This window comes from Oryctolagus cuniculus, chromosome X, assembly GCF_051225735.1.
Source record: "Oryctolagus cuniculus isolate XC-2025 breed Fujian yellow rabbit chromosome X, ASM5122573v1, whole genome shotgun sequence".
Taxonomy (NCBI): Eukaryota; Metazoa; Chordata; class Mammalia; order Lagomorpha; family Leporidae; genus Oryctolagus; species Oryctolagus cuniculus.
In genome coordinates this window covers 120,074,844-120,089,488 of record NC_142888.1, presented here as the reverse complement: position 1 = coordinate 120,089,488, position 14,645 = coordinate 120,074,844, and the positions used below count along the sequence as shown (strand labels likewise).

At 39.7% G+C, this 14,645-nt stretch overlaps 1 long non-coding RNA gene across 1 annotated transcript; it reads left to right on the top strand.

Annotated features, from left to right (window-relative positions):
- Window positions 1-9,855: 9,855 nt before the first annotated feature.
- LOC149119739 (uncharacterized) lies at window positions 9,856-13,745 on the top strand. The gene is made up of 4 exons (XR_016227921.1): window positions 9,856-10,685; window positions 10,865-11,073; window positions 11,445-11,508; window positions 13,548-13,745. It is a non-coding gene; the product is annotated as an uncharacterized LOC149119739 (long non-coding RNA).
- The last annotated feature ends 900 nt before the right edge of the window (window positions 13,746-14,645 follow it).

Genomic DNA, 14,645 nt, shown 5'->3' with positions numbered 1-14,645 from the left:
CCTACTTGTTAAGTTTGACAGTTAATTCCTACATTCTCCCCTAAGCTGGTACTCCAGTTACCTCCATTTTCCCGATGAGGGAAAAAGAGTTTGAGATGAAATAACGCGCTCAAACTCAAACAGTCACTAGGGAACTGAACCTATTTCTCCAGCCCTGAGACTTTTGTTGAGTTCCAAACGATTTTGAGAGTGAGCAAGCATGAGAGAAGTAGAGAGCCCATTGGCTGGTTCACTCTCCAAATGTCTATAACAGGTCTGGGCCATGCCAAGGCTGAGGCTAGGAGTCAGGAACTTAAACTGTCTTCAAATTGAGAGCAGGGGCCCTATTACATGAGCCATCATCTGCTGCATCTCAGGGTACACATCAGCACGAAACTATAACTGGAAGCAGAGCTGAACTTGAACCTAGGCACTCTGATATGGATGCAGGCATTTCAAGCAACACTGTAACCATCCCTAAACTATTTTTATTGAAGTCTCTGCTTGGTCTTCTAAGGGCATTTCAAACTTAATATGACCAAATTAGAAATCTTGATCCTGTCACCTCATACTGCACTGCTAAAGTCTACTTCATACCCCAACTCTAGTATTTCTACAAATGATACCAAGGTACATGCAGTGGATCAAGTCAAAGAATCAAAGAAGGAAAATGCAACAAGGAGGACTTAGTCTTGACTTGTGTCTCCCATGTCTCACAGTGAATTGGAGCAAGTCCGTCAGCTCTTCCTCCAACATATATCCTAAACTCAACATTTTCCTCCATCTTTACTGCTAACCTAGTCTGAGGAATCACCATCATCTCTTTCCTGCATGATTGTGAAATCCTCATAAGTGGTACCCCTTTTGCCTTTCTTGCCACCATACTGCGTGAATTGTGTTTTAAAGTATGTATAAGTCATGTATAAAACTCTTGAGTAGCTTCTTGTCTTTCTTAAATAAAACCCCAAAGCCATTAAAGGACCAACAAGATCTTCCACAACCTAGTTCCTACATAATTCTCTGCACCCGCATGGGAGACCGGAAGGAAGCACCCGGCTCCTGGCTTCAGATCAGCGCAGTGCCTTATCTCCAACTACTCTCATTCGCCTACCTCTTATAGCAACATCCACCCTCGTTTGACTTCTCAAACATGCCAACATTTTCTTGCAGCATGGCCTTTGAACATGCTGTTAGCTTTGCCAGGAAGTCTCAGAGCTCCGTTGTTATTGTCATTCAGGTCGTTAGCAGGGAGATGGATCAGAAGTGAAACAGCTGGGACATGAACTGGTGCCCACATGGGATCCTAGCATCACAGGCAGTGTCTTAACCCACTACATCATAGTGCAGGCCCCATGTATATGTTCTTTCAGGTACCTTCGACTACCATGACTAGTTTGCATAGCTGCACTCACCAGTGGGGAGTGAATGCTGTAAGGGAAATTATATGAAGGAACAATGACTCATATACTCATGTTTCACATAGCGTAGGTATTAATCAATCTAAAATTAAATAATAAATATTGCTGAAATTTTTGTAGTGTAGCAATTCCCAGCATAACTTTATCAGTCTCTCTCTCAGAGCCATCAGGCTAAGACGGTAAGTTTCTATAGAACATCTTTTTGACCTTTCAACTAATACCAGAGGGAATCATTTACTGTGATTTCTCAGATATGCTAACATGCTTTTACAGGTGCAACAGTAGGATTGGGATTGGAAATCAGGACTAAGATGATTACAGTAATGTCTTTGGAATATTTTTAGAATAATCTATACAATTGAAATAAAATAGAAAAAGAAAATTTAAGAAATTTCATACTTAAGATGCAGTTTTTCTTTACATTTGTGTAGGAGGCTTCTTTTGAGGTTTTCATCTATTTAGTTCATTTGAAAGGCAAAAAGAATGAGATCTTATATCTGCTGGTTCACTCCTCAAATGCTTGCAGCAGCTGGGGCTGGGCCAGGCCAAAGCTAGGAACCAAAAACTCAATCCGCATCTCCTATGTGAATAGCAGGGACCCAAGTACTTGAGCTATCACTGCTGCTCCCTGGAGTGCGCATCAGCAGGAAACGGGAATCCAGTGCAGTGCCAGTACTCAAACTCAGGCTCTCTTACATGAGACATGGGTGTCCCAAGCACCATCTTAACTGCTGCACCAAATGCCTGCCCCAGGAGATTGTTTTTTTCTGAAACGTCTGGTTTTTAAAAATATTATTTTTGAATGATCTAACAAAGGGTACACACTTTCCAAGGACTTTTGGTTTAGGCATAAATTGGTAAAATATTTATAAGGGGCAACTTGTCAAGTTACATTGAGAAGCCTGAACAGCAGTATCTCTTTACTTGGACATAGCTCTCCTGAGAATTTTCCCAAAGGAAATGAAAAAATAACATATGAAATATCTATATGATGGAATATGAGACAGTTTTCAAATTTGTACATTGGTAGAATATTTAGGAATATGAACATATGTTCATACTGTGGTTCTAAGTTTTAAAAACTAAATAACAGTGTCTATATATTATATACGTAATTACATTTGCCAAATATATTAAGAACATTGAAAGTTGAGATTTTTAAGGTAGCTAGGTAGAGAGAAAAGAAAAAAATCTGAAATAGATGAAGAAGAAATTTGCAGCAAGGAGTAGAATCAGCTGTAGATGAATGCCATTTTTCCCTGTTTTGAATTGAGGAGCCAGCAATAGTTAGGGAATTTGGGAAACAAAAGCAGCCAACACATTCCCTTGGCAGGCTATGTTAACATTGTGCTACTCCAGAACAGCCTTATCTCAGACTGTTGTGTTCTTTGGCCATGGAGCCATGCTGGCATTATGGATATGGGATTCAAATATCTATTGAGCTCTTTTACAGTGCTCATTTAGTTGAGAATATAGTGACGTAAGATTTATCATTACACAATAGCTGTCCATTCATTTCCAGAATGTTCATGCATTAATATGTATTAATGAATTACAAAATGGTAAGCAATGTAGAATTTGGTTACATATGTGTCTTTTCTTATAGTCTTATATTCATCCAGTTTAAAGTACACCCTGATTTCATAACTGAGACCAAGCTGATAGGATAAGTTGTTATAAATAATGGCCATTCTAGTTTAAAAATTGTATCAAAGAGATTTCTTACGATGAAATGGTATAATTATTGCACCAAAAGCCAAAGCTCTCTCACTAAAACAAATTACTTTGGGGGCATAATTCATTGACAATTAAATAGCAATCAGTGCTGAAATGTGTAACAGTGCCTATAAAAGACATTTTGCTGGCAAATGTATGTTGAAAAGTCTATTGGCTCAAGACAGGTGCTCCATGATAATTAGAATTTTTAAACTATAGTATTTTCTAAGCTATCTATAAAATTAGATTAGGGGCCGGTGCTGTGGCATAGTGGGTAAAGCTGCCACCTGTAGTGCCAGCATCCCATATGGGCACCTATTTGAGTCCTGGCTGCTCCACTTCCAATCCAGCTCTCTGCTATGGCCTGAGAAAGCAGTGGAAGTTGGCCCAAGTCCTTGGGATCCTATATCTACATGGGAGACCCTGAAGAGGCTCCAGACTCCTGGCTTCGGATTGGTGCAGCTCCGGCCATTGCAGCCATTTGGGGAGATGGAAGACCTCTCTTTGTCTCTCTGCCTCTGCCCCTGTAACTCTGCCTTTCAAATAAATAAATAAATCTTTTTTAAAAAAGGAAACTAGATTAGAATTTTTAAGTACACATAATGAATGTACAGTTGATTTAGCACAATGACTGACACCATAATTTCCTAATTTAAAACAAAAGTCATGTTCTTACTATCCAATCGTTCTCACATTCCAAAACTTAGCATAGGGACTGGTAAGTGGTAGACAAAGAACAATTTTCAGATGATGAAGATAAAAATTCACACTTCTATAGAAGAAGCAAGTATTGGAGGCTGGGGAGAGTTCCTAAAAGGGGATCAGGCAAATGAGAATTGAGGGAACAAGTTTTTCTAGGGAAAATGACTTCCAAGACTGAGTCAAGTGATACTAACACAGTGGGAAACTTACCGGAGAGTGGAGAGCCAGTAAGAAAGAACAAAAACTGTTAGAGAAGGGACTTTACCACTTGCTGAAAGACTCCTGTTCACATGACCATAGCATTCCCAGAAAAAGTGGGATGCCAACAATGACTTCACAGTAAGCTGAAAAAAACAGCATGCTTTCTCAGTGCAAACTATTTTGGACCAAATGGTCAAACTGGTTGTATATACAAATATTTTGGATAAACAAAATGCTGGAAGCTCCTATCTGAAAGCCAAAAGCAGTTTGAGACACAGCCTTTCTTCTTTCTTAATACAATTAGCTTATATTTATTTACAGAAGAATTATAATTTGAATAATGTAAAGTGTATCAAGAAAATTTTAAACCAAGACAATAATATCTCTACATATGTATCTAGATAGATTATAAAATACATCCATTCTGATTATTTTGTCTAATTCCCACAGATACGTGTCTACTTTATGTCACTTCTTGACCCAACCCTCTGCTGCTGTTGAGGCAGTCAGTTTGTTCAGGTACATAAAATCCAACTGTATCTCACCTCAGCAACACCTCAGACTGAACTACATAGCTGGTGCTTTTTAAAATGGTGTTTTTAAAATGCTATCATGCAAGATACTTGCACTCATGTATATACAAGTGCAAATTCAAGATGGTTAACATTTCATGGGGAGAGTTGTTAAATGTAACAAATTAAAATACACTGAAGACTAAATTTCACTTAAGCCATGAACAGCAATTTAGTATGAGGGCACTTGAAAAAGTTCAGGGAGAATGGAATTAGAAGATCGCACACATTTTCCATAAACATTTTGAAGTGCCCTTATATACAATATTTGGAGCATATTAACAGTTTAAAACTGCTTATCTGAAATTCAATTTTAATTTGGGTCTCTTGTATGTTTTATATCAGTCTTGACTGTAGAGTAAAACTTGTCCAGCACAAGGTTAGAACTGGTGCTGGACAAAATGCTCCTTCATCTGTCCTTTGAAAAACTCTCAAGTGTATTCTACAGAGCAACTCAGAAGGTTCCGGTAGAATGAAGACCCAGTTGTGCCTAACCATATCCAGATCAACATCATATCCATGGGCTAAATGTTTCTTTCTTTCCATTTCACACTCTGGATTCCCATTCGTGTTCTCTGGAAGTATCACATTCCAAAATAAACTTTCTGCATTATCTGCTTTATCTCATGTTCTTTTCATCCCAGACCACTCTAGCTAAATAAGTTACAGGAAAATTCCATGAAGCTATAGTAATTTTACAGCCTGAATAACCCCCTTTTACAAATGTGAAGACTAATTTCTACACATTTCAATTGCACTGCCTTAGGCCACATGCTTATTAGAAACAGATTTGAACATTGAACTTGTGTCTCCTGACTTCTGTTCAATGCCCCTTCAACTGGAAGTTCATACTTATGCATGTTTCACAACACATTGTTGAATTAATTTATTTAAGAGAAGAGAGACAAAGAGAGAGATATAGTTCCTGTCTCCTGGTTCACCCTCCAAATGCATGCAATGACACAAGTTAGATCAAGGCTGAAGCTAGGAAGTAGGAACTCAATCCAGGTTTCCCATGTGGGCGGCAAGAATCTAGTTAGTTGAGCCATCACCACTGACTCCCAGAATTTGCATTAAGAGGAACCTGGAGTCAGAACTCAAAATCAGATTCTCCGATATGAGGTGCAGGTGTGCTAATAGCTAGACAGAAGACCTGCCCCTTGTACTATATTTTCTTTAAAAAAAAAATCAAGTGAATGTTTGTATAAAAGTAGTGTAGTAACACTAGTGGGGATGAAAAGCACTTATGTTCAATTGGACTTGCCCCAAATGGTGGACTTAGAAATGTGCCAGGGGGTTCCAATACAATCCCATCAAGGTTGCATGTACCAATGCCATCTCACTAGTCCAAGTGATCAATTTCAATTCACAATTGATTACACTGATAGGTCTAAGAGTCAAAGGGATCACAAAAACAAGATTAGTGTCTGCGAATACTAGCTGATAGAATCAAAAAGGGAGAGAATGATCCAACATGGGAAGTGGGATACACAGCAGACTCGTAGAATGGCAGATGTCCTAAACAGCACTCTGGCCTCAGAATCCGCCTTTAAGGCATTCAGATCTGGCTGAAGAGCCCATGAGAGTATTTTAGGCATGGAAAGCCAAGACACTCTGGCAAAAAAAAAAAAAAAAAACAAACCCTAAATGCAAGGTCTCTGCGAATGAGATTCCAATTGAAAGAACGGGCCATCAAAGAAGGAGGTACCTTTCTCTGAATTCAGGGAGGAGAGAACTTCCACTTTGACTATGACCTTGTCTAAATAAGATCAAAGTCAGTGAACTCAAGAGGCTTCCGTAGCCTTGGAAACTCATGACTAGAGCCTAGGGAGATTTCTGACACCATAAACAAGAGTGTCAAATTGTTAAGTCAACAACAGGAGTCAGTGTGTACTTACTCCTTATGTGGGATCTCTGTCCTTAATGTGTTGTCCAATGTGAATTAATGCTATAAATAGTACTCAAACAGTATTTTACACTTTATGTTCTGTGTGGGTGCAAACTGATGAAATCTTTACTTAATATATACTAAATCGATCTTTTGTATATAAAGAGAATTGAAAATGAATCTTGATGTGAATGGAATGGGAGAAGGAGTGGGAGATGGGAGGGTTGCGGGTAGAAAGGAAGTTATGGGGGGAAAAAGCCATTGTAATCCATAAACTGTACTTTGGAAAATTATATTTACTAAATAAAAGTTAAAAACAAAGAAAAGCACTTATTCTTCCCATTTACAGGAATCACACTCTAAAAATATCAGCCATTATTATTATGCATTATTCCAAATACCTCTTTGTTATCTATATCCAGAAGGAAACATCAATACAGGGGGAAACAAAACTCTACACCATTGGAAAATAGTATGGAAACTTCTCCCAAAACTAAAAATGGAATTATCATGATTCAGCAATGTTACCAAAGAAATTGAAATTAGAATCTCAGAGATATCTGCACATGTATGTTCATTTCAGTTCTAGTCACAATGGCTAAGATATACACTCAATGTAAAGTGTCCATCAGCAGATAAAGGAATAAAAAAAGTGACACACATACACTACACAGTGAAATACCATATAGCCTTAAAAAACACATTCAGTTTTAAAAACAAGGATGAACCAGAGGAAATTTTGTTAGGTGAAATAAACTGAACACAGAGATATAAATAGTGTACAATGTAATTTATATGTAGAATCTATTAAAGTCAAATTTATAAAAGGTAGAATACAATGGTGGTTACCAGAGGTTGAATAGGGATATTTGAGAAATTGATCAACAGGTACAATGTCACTGTTGGATAGGAAAAATAAGTTCTGGTGTTCTAACGCACAGCAATATCAGCAAAGTGAATATGATTAATAATGTGTTATGCATTTCAAAAAAACATAATTTTAAATATTCTTACTAAAATACAGATATTTGATTTGATAGATATTGTTAATTAGTGATTTGATTATATTCCACAATGTATATTTTACTGAAACATCACACAGTACCCCATAAATATATGTAATTATTATTTGCCTTTTATTTAAAAATAAAAGGCAGGTGCTTGACATACTGGCTGAGACACTGCTTGGTATGCCTACATCCCATAATGGAGTGCCTGGGTTCAAACACTAGCTCTTCTCCCAATTCAAACTTCTAATTAATTTGCTCCCTGGGAAGCAGCAGGTGATTGCTCATGTAGCTGGGTCACTGTTACCCATATGAGAGACCCAGATGGAGTTCCTTGCTCCTGATTTTGGCTTGGCCTGGTCCCAGCTGTTGCAGGCATTTTGGGAGTATACCAGGGAATAAGAGACACGTCTTTCTTGACCCTTCTGTCACTACCTCTGTTCTTGAAGTTAAATAGTGTGTAAAATAAATAAAATGTAAGAAATGTTTTTGCCTTAAAATATGAAATTTCTTTTAAAAAAATCCCTTTAATAGTAAGATACATCATAACAACATGAAGAAGTTGAAGTCACCATTTTTAATTAAAAGTTCCTTTTGGTATAGTATTAATGGATTGATCTCTATAAAAATGAGAATATTAGCACTCACATTTCCTCTACTCTCTCAGGCTTCCCAACTACTAAGTTTTGTGAATTATATCATTGATTTTTCATTATCAATATTTTTACTATATACATTCTATTTCATGACTAAAATTTCCACATTTTCCTTTAGTATATCTGTATGATTCAATTGATTGAAAATAACTCTCATCTCTAGCATTTCTTTTTTATCTCCCATATTTTGATTAATGTCAATTAGCTAAGATTGCTTCATCCAACAGGTTTAATTATTTATTTGGAAAGCAATTGACAGAGACAACTTCTATCTGCAGGCTCACTTACCAAATGCCCACAACGGCTGGAGCTGGGCCTAACCAAAGCCAGGAACCAATGGCTCCACCTGGGTCACCCATGTGAGTCTTAGGAATCCAAGTTCTTGGCCCATCATCCTCTGCCTCCCAGGAACATTAGCAGAAAACTGGATACAACGTTCAGAGCGGCTGGGACTTAAAGGAAGAAATCAGAAAGGGGATGCAGGTTAAGCCTCCCAAACTGAGGCTTAACACTGTGTGCAACTATCCCTGACCCCAGAGTTTTCATTTGTTCAAGTGTTTGTTTTAATTTTATTTATGTATCTTATTAAAGGGTCAGAGCAAGGGAGACAGAGATTGAGAGATCTCGCATCCACTGGTTAACTACCCAAATGCTCACAACAGCCAGGGTGGGCCAGCCTGAAGGCAGGGATAAAAAACTCCATCCGGTTCTCCCTCATGGGTGGCTGAAACTCAAGTACTCCAGTCATTATCTGCTGTCTCCCAGGGTATGCATTAGCAGGAAGCTCAACTGGAAGCAATCAATTCAAGACTCAAAAGCAAAACCATGCACTCTGATATGGGATGTGGGCATCTCAAGTGGCAATATAACCACTATGTCACAAACCCACCACAATTGCTTGTTTTAAAAAGGGGCTTTTGGGCCGGTGCCGCAGCTCACTAGGCTAATCCTCCGCCTGCGGCACTGGCACCCCCGGTTCTAGTCCCGGTCAGGGCGCCGGATTCTGTCCCGGTCGCTCCTCTTCCAGTCCAGCTCTCTGCTGTGGCCCGGGAAGGCAGTGGAGGATGGTCCAAGTGCTTGGGCCCTGCACCCCATGGGAGACCAGGAGAAGCACCTGGCTCCTGGCTTCAGATCAGCGTGGTGCACCGGCCATAGTGCGCTGGCTGCAGCAGCCATTGGGGGGGGGGGTGGTGGTGGTGAACCAACGGCAAAAGGAAGACCTTTCTCTCTGTCTCTCTCACTATCCACTCTGCCTGTCAAAAAAATAAAGAGGGGCTTTTGGGTACTATATCTATTAGTTCTTTCAGTTTTTCAGAGTTCTGTGTCTTGCCTTAGTATTCAAATAATAACTATTTTGGGTACAATGTATGTGAGACTAGCCTTCTTTCCTTGAATTTTTGAGTAGATTTTCATGATTTTCTGATCATTAGCATCAAATTGGAGAACAGAATGCCTAGGCCCCTGACCTGGTGATGTGAGGAATACATGTTAATTTGCAACCCAGCTTCTTGTTCCCTGCAGAGGTAGAAACACTGAATGTACTGTATGCCAACAGAAGGAGAAATGATTTAACAGTGAGGGGATAAGCACACACTCACGCATGAGAGTGGGCTGCCCCACAATAAGAGATACCCATCATGAGTGGGCCAAAGGGTTGCCTGTGAGTAACAAAAGTACCTCTAAGCGAAAACAGAAGAGGTTCCTCCGAGAACAGGAGCAGTCCTTGGGAGAGTGGGAGAGGTCCATCTGAGACCCGCCGGCGGTGGGACAAGGGAAAACCAGAGCACTTAGTCCGGAGCTGGCTCTGTGGTGGAAAGAGCGCTTTCTCCTTTCCACCTCACTTTGTAAGGAAGGGGTGGCACCAGATATACAACCAGGGTATGGTCTGAGCATGCACACTGGTACCGGATGTGACTGTGAAGGTGGGCGTATCAAACGGGCAGTTAAAGAGACAGGGTAACATTGCAGGGGCATCAAACTTCGTAGCCCACCTAAACTTTTAACTAACTACCTGTCGCTCCCCCTCTTCGTGGAGGAACGACACAGGACCCTGCGCTGTTCTTTCGTCTGCTCGGCCCTTCCCGGGTTTGCTGCTGGTTCTTCCCGGGTTGGCTGCCGATCCTTCCACCTCCGTGGAAGGGCGGCTCCCCCTGCCACTTTCCCCACTTCCGCGGGGGAGCGGCACACCGCCGGCCGGCTCTCTCGGGGGCTGCTCAGATGTTATCCAGATGTTCCTGGTGCATGTTGTCTCTCTCCTCCTTTATAGTCCTCTTCCTCCAATCCCAACTCTGCTACCCACACGCCGAGTACGCTGCTCTCCTCCAATCAGGAGCAGGTCCTGCTGTTTATTGGCTGAACTGGAGGCAGCTGTGTAGAAGCTGCTTCTCCCTTCTCAGCGCCATATTGTGGGAAAGCAGATGCATAGAATAAGTCTTAATTCCAGTAACTTAGTCTAGTCCGGGTTGCTCCCCACAACTGCCTATTGACTCCACACCACAGTCACTGCTTCTGCTCCTGATTCCAACTTCCTGCTAATGCACACACTGGTAGGTAGCAGATAATGGCTCTAGTACTTGGCTTCCTGCCCTGCGTTTTTGAGGTCTATGTGGACTTTTTGGCTCCTGGCTTTGGCCTGGCTCAGTGCCAGCTGTTGCAGGCATTTGGGGTGTAAATGAGTAGATTGAAGATTTCTTAATATTATTTTCAAATAAATTATTTTTAAAAGAAAAATTACATCCAGCTCTCTGCTATGGCCTGGGAAAGCAGTAGAAGATGGCCCAAAGGCTTGGAGCCCTGCGCCAGCATGGGAGACCCAGAAGAAGTTCCTGACTCCTGGCTTATGATCGGCCCAGCTGCTGCCATTTGGGGAGTGAACCAACAGATAGAAGATCTTTCTGTGTCTCCCTCTCTCTGTCTGTTAACCCTGCATCTCGAGTAAGTAATTAAGTAAATAAATAAAGTTTGGCCCAAGTGCTTGATGGCCAATGTGGGAATTTGGTAGAAACTCCTGGCTCCTATTTTCCCTCTGGCCATCCCTGGCCATTGCAATCACTTGGGGTGTGAAACAGCAATTGATACATTTCTGTCTCTCCCTCTCTCTTTCTCTGTAACTTTGCCTTTCAAAAAAATAAAAATAAATCTACTTTTAAATAAAATATTTAGAAACTGTGTTTGTTTTTACTCATAGGATATTTGCTTTTATATCTTGGATGGCTAAATAATTTTTTAAGTCTAGAAATTCAATAACTGAAGTAGGCTAAACTTTTGGGCATCCTGAATAATTTTTTTTCCACATTATGTTTCAGTCTACATATTTGAAATGCTGCTGTTTATGTGTGCATTGTGTTTCCTGGGGAGAAGATAGACTGGGTGAGTGCAGAGTCCCTGACTTCTTTATCGCCAGTAGGAGCCCTCATTCTCTAAGACAAGTCCTGATATTTTGTAGATAATTAATAGGTATTGGCTGAACGAGTGCTCTTGGGAACATAATTGTCTTATTTCAAAGAATTTTCCTTGTAACATATTTAAATCTAATTCGTACATATTGTTCCTATTGACTGACTTCTTCACACTCCAATGACTTTCCCTTTGGTGTCTGCATTCACATGATTATCTCCAACTACTGTTATTTTCAACTTCTGTCTTTCCTGTTCTGGTGTTTGAGAAGTTCTTTTATTGGATTCGGGTTCCTATTAATTTTGGGTGAAGTGTGAAGCATTTATGAAATTTTATTCCATTCCTTTATTTCACTTGTATTGAAATCTTTGTTTTCACTTGCTAGCTCCACTCTTCTTAATCACTTGTTTGTTTGGACAGGAGAATTTCTATCATACAGTCTGTTCAGATAATTGCCCTGTGATTTCTTTTTACCGTTTCATTCACTGCTCTGCCGAGAATTGTATTTTGATGATGAATTTTGATATTTTTTTCACTTTGTGCACTAGATGCATTGTACACAGTTGTGAAATATATCCTGTTCTTATAGTGATGAGATTATAATTATTCTTCCAATCCATTAATTGCACAAATCCAGAGCTTTGGTTTCTATTGCTAAGCTCTGTTTTTCATGGATTTCATTTTGCCAATTTTCCCCCAACAGACGTTTTGACAATATACTTAAAAATAAAATGAAAAGACAAAAGTCCCTTCCCACTTATCTTTGCTACTCATTTTGTACCAATCAGAGGACTTTTTAAAGTTTTCCTGATGAATTAAGAAGTCTGTGATAGAGAGAGAGAGAGAGATTTGTAGACATGCCTCCCATATGGAGGTCTGAATTAGAGACACAGATATAGACAGAGGGAGATCTACCAACTGGTTCACTCCCTAAATGCCTACATCAGCAGGTGCTGGCTCAGGTCAAAACCAAGAATAGGAACTCCATTCAGATCTGTCACATAATGTTAGCATTACTGCTGCCTTCCAGGGTATGCATTTGCAGGAATCTGGATCACAAGTGGAGAAAGGATTCAATCTTATGCACTCTAATATAAGATGTAGGTACCCCATGTAGTGGCTTAATCCCCTGCAGCAAAATACCCATCTGAGTTTATTTCTTAATGGAGGAAGAAGTTTCTATGATGAGATATATTTTCGTCCTTTTCACATGGAAGACCCTAACTAAAATTTCCAGAATTGTTTCAAAAGTCCCTTAATAATTGCATCTTCTTAATGCAGAACACAATGTTTATCTCTAATTGAATATTTTGATTAAAAATATTTATGAACATCACTAGGCCCTGCATGTGTAACAGAAATGTCTCTTGAAATAATAGCTAGTATGTTAAACAAAATTTATTGCAGGAAAGCTTTGCCTTGACTAGAAATCCACTGGCAGCATTAACCCCATTAGTGGACTAAATCAATCCAGTCAGTAGATACAAAAGTTAATTGCTACTAAACAGTCAAGACTAACCAAAATATATTTCATGGTGGATTGGAGTGGAAGCCTGAATATTTTGTTGTATAAAACAGCCTTCTCAGAGGCTACATAACTGGTAAAATCAAAATAATAAAAGAATAGAAAGAATAATTAGTTCAGAATAGTAAAAAAAAGTCTAAATTTGTTTAAAATAGTTAGATAAATAAATGTTTTTCTTAATTGCTGTACTGTTTGATGTTGATCCATTTCATTTCTGATAGTGGAAATCACAAGTGACTACTATGTTTCTCAAGTGCATAATTTATCAGATGAAAATACAGAGGCTTTCATTGCTTTTTGTAAGATGATATTGAAACATTTATACATGAAAGAAGTATGGAAATGTGCAAACTCCATCCTAAAGTTGCTTAGAAAAAGACATTGTTGGGGGCCAGCACTGTGGTGTAGTGGGTAAAGCCACCGCCTGCAGTAATGGCATCCCTTAAGAGCGCTGGTTCGAGACCTGGCTGCTCCACTTCCAATCCAGCTCTCTGTGATGGCCTGGGAAAGCAATGGAAGATAGCCCAAGTCCTTGGAACCCTGCACCCATGTGGAAGACCCAGAGGAAGCTCCTGGCTCCTGGCTTCAGATTGGCACAGCTCCATCTGTTTCGGCCATCTGGAGAGTGAACCATTTAATGGAAGACCTCTTTCTCCCTCTCTCTACCTCTACCTCTCTTTAACTCTGCCTTTCAAATAAATAAATAAATCTTTTAAAAAAGGCATTTTTGTTCTCTCAAATATATCTTCATGATATGCAGAAGTATATTTTTGTGTTTTCTTAAGCACTTAATTCTTTACTTCCCTGTGCTCACTTGTGCTGTCTTGCTCTCTCTCTCTCTCTCTCTCACACACACACACGCACACACCTTTAAAGAATAATAATTCAGTTGACTAGTCAAGCATATCCAGCATGTGAACAATAACAAATCAGAAGCTTTCTGAGATGGCAGGGCATTTGAAAATCAATTACACTCAACCAAACCATAGAGATGAGGTAACAGAGATGGGGCTTAAGTTAATTAATTGATCAGCAATTACATATACAGGGGCTGGCACTGTGATGTAAGGTGTAAAGCCACTGTCCATGGTGCTGGCATCCCACGTGGATGCCAGTTCAAGTACCAGCTGCTCCACTTCCAATACAGTTCCCTGCTAATGTGCCTGGGAAAGCAACAGAAGATGGCCTAAGTCCTTGGGCCCCTGCACCCCTATGGGAGATCCGGATGAAGATTCTGGCTCCTGGGTTTGGCTTGGCCCAGATCTGGCCATTGCTACCATTTGGAAAGTGATTCAGTTAATAGAAGATCTCTCTCTCTCTCTCTCTCTCTCTCTCTCTCTCTCTCCTTAAAATTCCACAGTACAAGATCCAGGATCAGAATTAAAACCTTTGGCTGTCTACATTTTGTATTCTTTTCCCTGTACTTGATGACATTCTACATTTGATAAGTTTATTTCAACTAAATCAGAAAATATTTGTCAGGGCTAAATTAATCAAGCAATGATTTTGGCTTTCAGAGGATCAAGAATCATGCTTTATCAAATACTTAGAAGCTATGAGTTTCACTTAAAGCATCATTTCCCCA